General features: G+C 47.1%; 1 long non-coding RNA gene across 1 annotated transcript; it reads right to left on the reverse strand.

Moving 5' to 3' along the window:
- Positions 1-222: 222 nt before the first annotated feature.
- LOC116949300 (uncharacterized) lies at positions 223-7383 on the reverse strand. Its single transcript, XR_004403894.2, has 4 exons — positions 7359-7383; positions 5483-5598; positions 4400-4502; positions 223-3706 (listed from the first exon to the last, which is right to left on the reverse strand). It is a non-coding gene; the product is annotated as an uncharacterized LOC116949300 (long non-coding RNA).
- Between the last annotated feature and the right edge of the window lie 590 nt (positions 7384-7973).

Consider the following 7973-nt stretch of genomic DNA (forward strand, 5'->3'; position numbering starts at 1 on the left):
TCGTGGATAGGTATTCCAGCATTACAATGACCCAAAACACACGGCCAAGGCAACAAAAGAGTGGCTCAAAAAGAAGCACATTAAGGTCCTGGAGTGACCTATCCAGTCTCCAGACCTTAATCCCATAGAAAATCTGTGGAGGGAGCTGAAGGTTAGAGTTGCCAAACGTCAGCCTCGACACCTTAATGACTTGGAGAAGATCTGCAAAGAGGAGTGGGACAAAATCCTTCCTAAGATGTGTGCAAACCTGGTGGCTAACTACAAGAAACGTCTGATCTCTGTGATTGCCAACAAGGGTTTTGCCACCAAGTACTAAGTCATGTTTTGCAGAGGGGTCAAATACTTATTTCCCTCATTTAAAATTTTTGACATGCGTTTTTCTGGATTTTTTTTGTTCTTCTGTCTCTCACTGTTCAAAGAAACATACCATTAAAATTATAGACTGATCATTTCTTTGTCAGTGGGCAAACGTACAACATCATCAGGGGATCAAATACTTTTTTCCCTCACTGTATATGGCGAAGGGCAAGCAGGCGAGGTCTGAGCTGGAATGGAATTCCATCCCCAGACGCAAGCACGTCAGTTGTGTTAATGTGGGAGATTAGGGAGAGAGAGATAGTTGCTCTCTGAACCGTGTTGTCTGGACAGGTTTACTGTGACTTTCCTACTCAGACCCAGGCGTGCATGTGTCGCACTTCCGAACTGTAGAGCGTACGTCCAGTTCGGTCGCTGGACATTTATTGTTTTAACGATGGCCTTGCCAGTGGACCCTCGTTGTCGGCATGCACGCAATGATGAACGTGGAGAATTCTTCCAGGTAAGTTCTGTTTTATTCTCCAGCTCCAAATCTGTAACCACTAAGTATGACACGAGGCCTCTACGTCCACACCATCCACACATGCACACCCATCATGCACCAGACATGCACAGATACCATCTCTTATCACTATAGAACATTTTGATTTAAAGCTTTCGTGACTGCAGGGATTCATATTTTTGGTTCTTTCGGTAAAGTCACGTAGAAGGGAAAAATATGAAACAATCAAATTATCACGACGTTTCGACTGCAACACAAGCAATCATCATCAGGTGTGAAAACCACAGCAAGAAATTTTGAAGAAAGTGGCGGTTATTTTGAACGTGACTCTACCGAAAGACCCAAGAATACTATATAACATATTCATAACCAAATATCAACATGGAACAGTACGAACATGTGTCACATTAACTCTAGCAACAATAACTCGCAATCACGACTGCCCCAGCAGATTCGGTAAACTTTTACATTATTCATTTACCCATCAGATAAACAATATGAATCCAATGCAGCAGCATGACTCATTATAAAGCAAACAATAATAAAGATAAATATTCTGTACTTTGCCCATGAACAAGTACCCCGAAACCATTTTTATCCCCTTTTCCTGCCCTTCACTCTTCTCTGTATTAAGAAGTAATTCATTGACATATCGTTACAGCCCTAATTCTCCCTTGACCAATTTCTATCACTGGGGTGTCAATTTGAGGCACACGTACATATTTCCACTGCAGTACAACAGCACTGTGCAGGAGCCGTGTTAAGCCAGCCCAGCGCGGCTCTGGAGACACCTGGTTGTTTTTCCACTGTAGAAGCTGAGCCGTGACTTCAGCGTGTCACTGACATCAAACGCAATTAAGCCATTCAGATGTATGAAGGGGAAGCGGGGGCGCTGTGTTTGAGCTGTCCTGACTGACATCACATGCATCATGATTTCAGTTAGTACGGCTATCATATTATTAGTCTGACCCCCTCTTGGATCCAAGCCAGATTAACATTTTCTCGTCCTGTACGTCAACGGGTTTTCTTCTGATTCCGTACGTCATCAAAACAGAACCGGAAGAAAAAATCAAATCAAATAACTTTATCAGTACCGAGGCTCCCACAAGGCCATGCGGGAGGGCGTCTGGCATAGTTTGGCACCAGCTATTACAGAGTGCGGTGGTGTCGTCACAGTTCTCTGCGGTGAGTACAATGTCGGTGTGTCACTGACATCATACGCAATTAACCCATTGAGATGTATGTAGGTGACGCAGGGACGCTGTTCTTGAGCTGCACTGACTGACATGAAACGCAACGTGATGTCAGTACAGCTAATGTATTATTAGTCCCACCCCTGGCCAAGCTTGGCTCTGAGCCAGATTAATAAGTCTCGTATTATGGTTTTGTTACGGCACGCGGAATACCAGCTGTACCATGAGTGCCCTGTGCTGGCGCGGTTCAGATGTTCCAGTGGAAAAGGCTTACACTTGTCGTGACGTGTGAAGGGGTACAATTGTGTACTCCCTCCACTCCATGTGGTCTTTACTAGCTTGAAGGATATACAATTCACAACCCTGAAACCATTTTTTGTAAGTAGGATTACATTTAAAACTCTTCCCCTTCCGGGCAAATACGCTATTGTTCTGCCTTAGTTAATTATGTTAATTCTCTATAGGACATAAGGCCGCAATGATTTCCCTCCAGTATCTTCTTTTCCTTGGCAACATGTCAAGCCTCGCCCCAAGAGAGGTCGATCGCTGCCAAAAGCTCGTCCTTCACGGTCTTGCGCCACGTGGTCTAGGGTCTCCCAGGTTTCATTTTGCCCGTTGGTGTCCATCTTAGGGTATTTTTTGGTATACGGTCCTGGCCAATTTTGAGTACATGCCTTTGCAATAGATTAATAATTGATATCATACCAGAGTGAAAGTGCAGCGAACCAAGAAATATAAAGATACTATTATAAAATGTGGCTGGTAATGGCACCATGTGGTGTTGTTTTCGTTTGTCACGAATCCATATTTGAAGTTAGTTATTATTTTTTGAATACTCGTCTCCACAGCCGACGCAGCCTACTGTCTGCTCTCTTATTTTCCGCATCAAACTTAGTGATAAAATTTCTGAACGCCTCCAAATGGAACTCAAAGTCACCTGCTCTCGCTCTTAGTCTCTGCGACGTTTCCGACTTGCTTCCGTTCCTTATACTATCACTTAGATAGATCACAAATGCTGTGCTGATGCCTATGCTGACAGTGCTAAAAACTGCTACAAAGGAAGGAATGGACAATAGCTCCATGCTCTTGGCAGGACGAAGGTTCTTTGTGTTTGAGACAGAACCTAGCTTTTTCGCTTTGCCCCCATCAAGCATGCCATCATCTGAGACGGCCCGTCGTCTTACCGGCACTGTGCTGACCTTAAGCTCGTCTTGAAGCTGATTTTGGGCTTCTCTTAAGGCAACGACCCTCTGATTACGAGGCCGTTTTAAGGCAAGCTGGTCGCAAATTTTGATCAACTCATTGAGACACTGCTTTAGATTATCCATACTGTTTCTCTCTTCTTCAATGGTTCTCTCGACTTTATCAAGACTATTGTTTTCAATAAATTCTTTGGAGAGTATGCTACCTGTAGCTACCGCACCACCCATCAAACCCAATGCCACGCCACCAGCCGTCAGTGCAGACACACCAAGCATTAGCGGGGTGGCTAAAAGACCTCCAACTGCCGCAAGAGCACCAGTGGCCATGGCGCCAACTCCAATCGCCCATGCGCCATCAACATCCCGCTGCGTCTTGTCCAACGCGTCCGCAACTCTTCGGAAATGTGAGATTGTCTCCTCCCTCTTCCTCTTCCACTGTGTGAAGGCCCTGCAGGTCTGCTGATAGGTTTCGTCAAACGCTCTCTTTAATTCACCTGTTGACAGTCACAGAGTGGTCGGATCAACGTGCCATGAGTGAGCATCTCTTAATGTCACGCACGGTGCACACAGGGTCTTGTGGCTGGCACCACGCCTGGCCAATTTGATCTCCCCATTTGCTGATATTTACACACCACACCGGGTACTCTGTTAAGGCTCCATTGACTTAGGAAACGACCAGGATCGGCTGTGATGTCACTGACTCCTGAAGATAGCCAAAATGAACTAATTATGAATCGTAACATTGGTCGTGAAAGCCAACGTGTACAAAATTAACGATGTTTGGCATACTACTCATGACTCGAGAACCAACAGTCATACAAATAAACAGTAATTCACACAAAAAAACTGCAAACGCATGAATTCCCTTTTTAAAAAAATGGGAGTTTGTTTTTCTGGAGAGGTTTTGAGCTGAGCTATGAGAGTGCGCAATGCACGTTTAATGGTCAGACGAGCTCAGCGACCACCACCTCATGGTGACGGCTACATCTGCCATCTGCGAGTCACAGAGCGATAGACATAGGGGCGGACACTAAAGAGTGCACAACAGTGCATGTTTGGACAAAACAAAGAGAGGGAATGGGAATTGCAGGCCATTCGGAATTCATCCATGTACGTGAGTTAAAGCAGGATATGGCTGCGGGTAGCAAGATGATGCCAAAGAGAGCGCACAATAAGCGTTAACGAACGTTTACTCGTTGTTGTATTCATTATGTAGCTGCGTTGCAGGTTAGCTGAGTTCCGGGCACGGGATGCTCCTGGCAGCAAGTGGTGGTCCCTCCTTCGCTCCGCCTGGAGAACGAGCCACAGCAAACACAGAAAATGCACGAGTGTGTGGGGAGGCAAATAAAAGGGGGTTCTACTGTAACCACAATTACACCAAGTCTACACAAATACTGGCTATTGACAGAACTGAGCCTTACTGTTCGTGTGCTACTGTGTGCTTAAAAAGGTTCAGCTGTCAGTATTGTGTCACCATTTTGAAGGGAGAATAGCGCGCGAGACTAAAAAAATACCACGATTTTGACCGGATGTTGTGGGTATTTCTTAACCGTGTATAAAAAAAATACTGTGGCCGCCCACGGTGGCCATGACCTTGGTAGGGGGGGGCAAAGCAGTGGTGTGGCGTGGTCAGCATGGACCTCTGCAGCAAATGCCCCCCCCCCCCACCACTGTTTAAATGCCCTCTCTCTTCATCGACCAGCACTTGCGTCCCCTCCTACGTTGGTTGGGCACCGGTGCAAGGTGCACCGCCCGCACACTCTACAACGAAGCCGCTGGAATGATCGGCATTTCAATGATGAGGCGGTTCAGTGTTGTTTTAGCGAACTTGCAGAGAACGGCAGATGTAGTTCCCATTAGCTTCTTTCTTTGGTGTTTTTTTATTATCATTTTTTATCTCACTGTCGATAATAACATTTTTTGGGCTGAATCGGTACACGTATAAGTGTATCTTTCAGACGTCAGAATTCTAGTATCCTGAGTGCTGTCATATGTTTGGCGGTCATTCGGTGTCACGTACGGGGACATTAAATCCACTGCGATAATCTGTGGTGATGCAGAGTAACTTTTTTGTTTATTGGTGACAGATTGGACACCGACGAAGATGGAAGTTTTTCAGTACTGTGCACTATTTACTTAACACCAAAACGAAATACGGCAAAAGCACTACTTTCAACATCGTCGCGCGAAACACAGACGTGTGTGTGTGTCGCTGTGAGCACATCGGGGCGTGTTACGTGTGCGTCAAGAGTCCAAGTTGACGTCCCTACCTGTAGACAACACGCCGACGACCACTTCCTTGTTCTTCGTGTTCGACAGCCACGCGATCACGAACAATGCCTTGGATGTTGCGACGCCGTCACCCGTCAGGTTGTGTTCCACCTCGCTATGGATCGGACGGACAATCGTAGTCACCACCACAAGACAGGCCGACGAAAATGACCAACACCCTCACGAAATACATCCCTTCTGTCGTCCGTGTGAATATTTACATTGCTTTAGGCCACGGGTCAGCAACCAGATTAACAAGAAGGGCCATTTTTTAATTGAATTTGGTAAAAACAAAAAAAAACCTCTCAATATTTCAATGCAGTGTTAGTGAATACGAGACGATGGGTCCTTAATAAATAACGGTCACGAAGAAGTCCTTAAAGAGCCGCATGCGGCTCAGGAGCCTCAGGCGGCTCAGGAGCCTCAGGTTGCCGACTCCTGCTTCAGGCGATTAACACTGAGGTAAATAACCATGCCCGCTTTAAATAGAATAATAACTTTTACATCTCTGCGCGTAAGCATCAACATTCACTTCTTGTACGGTACAACATTACAACAAAATAGTCACGCGTTTTGTCCTCTTCAAATGAGAGGTCTCAGGCACGGCGATGTCTCCTCCTCTAAAATCCAAACACCAATGAACTTGCATTGATCCCAAGGCGCAGTGAGGGTGTTACATCACCACATCGTTACATGCGGGCACTGAAAAACCATAACGTTTGCTGTTGTCATTAATCCCGACCTCTCGTTCTCTTCCCACTTATCTCAACTCTGCCAGACCTCACATCTCGCTCGATCTCCTGATCTCCCGTATTTTACATTTCCTTTTTCCAGTGACCGCTGAGTCACTCATCCGTGCCTTCATCGCATCCCAACTCGACGAAGTTAAATGGATCCTTTATCACCTCCCCAGTTGCCACAACTCTAAACTCCAGATAATCACAAATGTCACTGCCAGACTTCTCACCTGCATCTCTAAACGTGAATGTATCACCACCCCCAAATAGGTCGATCTCTCCACTGTCTCCCAATACAATCATGTATCATTTTAAAGATCCCACGCACTGTCTCCAAGATCTTCCATGGACTGATTCCTTCCTTCTGTTCACCCCTCACCACTCCCCTCTCAGCTCACTCTGCTCCAGCAATGAAGGCATTCTATCAAAGCCTCCAGCCAAGCTTCGCTCGGTGGGAGATCGCCTAATTTTCCTCTGCTACCCAAATCGTCTGGAACTGCCTTCCCCCCACCCGCCCGTGCTGTCAGCTTCTTCCCCCTGTTCAATTTGCACGAAGACCTTCATTTTTTCCCCCCTTTAGAAGCGGCATCCCGTTGGATCTGGCTAAAGAGGAACGAGCGGTGGCAGAGCCAAACGGGCAGGAGAGAGAGGCAGGGCTGAGTTGAGTGGCGGAGCGAGGTGGTAGTTCCAGGACATTGGTTCTGCCGTCCAGCCTCCCTGAGGTGTGGTGGGCAAATTGACGAAACGCCGCTGAAGGAGGGTGCCCACTCGGGAACCCGGTGAAGTCCTCGCTCAGCTCGGTGCCAGTTAGGGGAGTTGGTGCCTTGAATGAGGAAGGAGGAGGAAGCGATTGAGGTGCCAACCAGGCCCACAGAAGCCACAGGGAAGTTGAGCACCTTTCAGGTGAGCCGACAGCGATGACTCCCATCGTATTTCGGATATATGTGGCCTCTCTATGCAATAACATACACATGCCCACTGTTTATAGCATTTGAGATGCAAGTCGCATTTGGACGGTATATTAATACAAATTGTACAGTATTGTACGTGCCAGCTAAATACCCGGGGCTGGACATTAACGGCAGTTATGTTCCGAGACGCATGTCACATTATCAGCGTGTCCGCCAGGTGTTCTTACCTCTTTGATCGCATCGCTCCTCCGCAGATGTCAAGAAACGGGTGCCCGTCGCCCTTTATAGACCTGAAGGTGTGGAGGGCGTGTCTGTGTGTGTGAGAGTCTGTGTGTGTGTCTGTGAGTGTCTGTGTGTGTGTGAGTGTCTGTGTGTGTGTCTGTGTGTGTCTGTGTGTGTGTGTCTGTGTGTGTGTCTGTGTGTGTCTGTGTGTCTGTGTGTGTGTGTCTGTGAGTGTCTGTGTGTGTGTGAGTGTCTGTGTGTGTGTCTGTGAGTGTGTGTGTCTGTGAGTGTCTGTGTGTGTGTGAGTGTCTGTGTGTGTGTGAGTGTCTGTGTGTGAGGGTTTGTGTGTGTGTGTGTGTCTGTGTGTGTCTGTGTGTCTGTGTGTGTGTGTATGTGAGTGTCTGTGTGTGTGAGTGTCTGTGTGTGTCTGTGTGTGTGTGTGAGTGTCTGTGTGTGTGAGTGTCTGTGTGTCTGTGTGTGTGTGACTGGCTCCAGTTTAACAGCAGAGGTCTCACTCCGAATCAGTCGAGCGGCAATATCTTTTCATCGGTTGCGTAACGCTGTGTGGAAGCTACCTGGTCTGTCGCTCCGCACTAAGCTTCAGGTCTTCTCGGCCACGG

The sequence above is a fragment of the Petromyzon marinus genome, chromosome 36, assembly GCF_048934315.1.
Source record: "Petromyzon marinus isolate PM22_M1 ecotype Great Lakes invasive population chromosome 36, UKy_Petmar_22M1.pri1.0, whole genome shotgun sequence".
NCBI classification, from domain to species: Eukaryota; Metazoa; Chordata; class Hyperoartia; order Petromyzontiformes; family Petromyzontidae; genus Petromyzon; species Petromyzon marinus.